Source organism: Diachasma alloeum, unplaced genomic scaffold (assembly GCF_001412515.2).
Source record: "Diachasma alloeum isolate Michigan unplaced genomic scaffold, Dall2.0 Dall_scaffold_00213, whole genome shotgun sequence".
NCBI lineage: Eukaryota > Metazoa > Arthropoda > Insecta > Hymenoptera > Braconidae > Diachasma > Diachasma alloeum.
Genome location: NW_021680378.1, coordinates 1,314,867 through 1,315,072, shown reverse-complemented (window position 1 = coordinate 1,315,072; position 206 = coordinate 1,314,867).

Sequence of the window (206 nt, the reverse complement as noted above, 5' to 3'; positions counted from 1 at the left end):
GAGAGAGAGAGAGAGAGAGAGAGAGAGAGAGAGAGAGAGAGAGAGAGGAGTGGGGGGAAGTGGGTTACAAAGGATCGTCACAACTCCCACTGAAATATATACGTATGCAGAACAAAGGAAATCATTGAAAGCAAATGCTTGTAACAGAAAAAGTCACAACAATTTTTGTTGTTTTCAGCTGAAAGTAAACGAATGAAATAAACCAT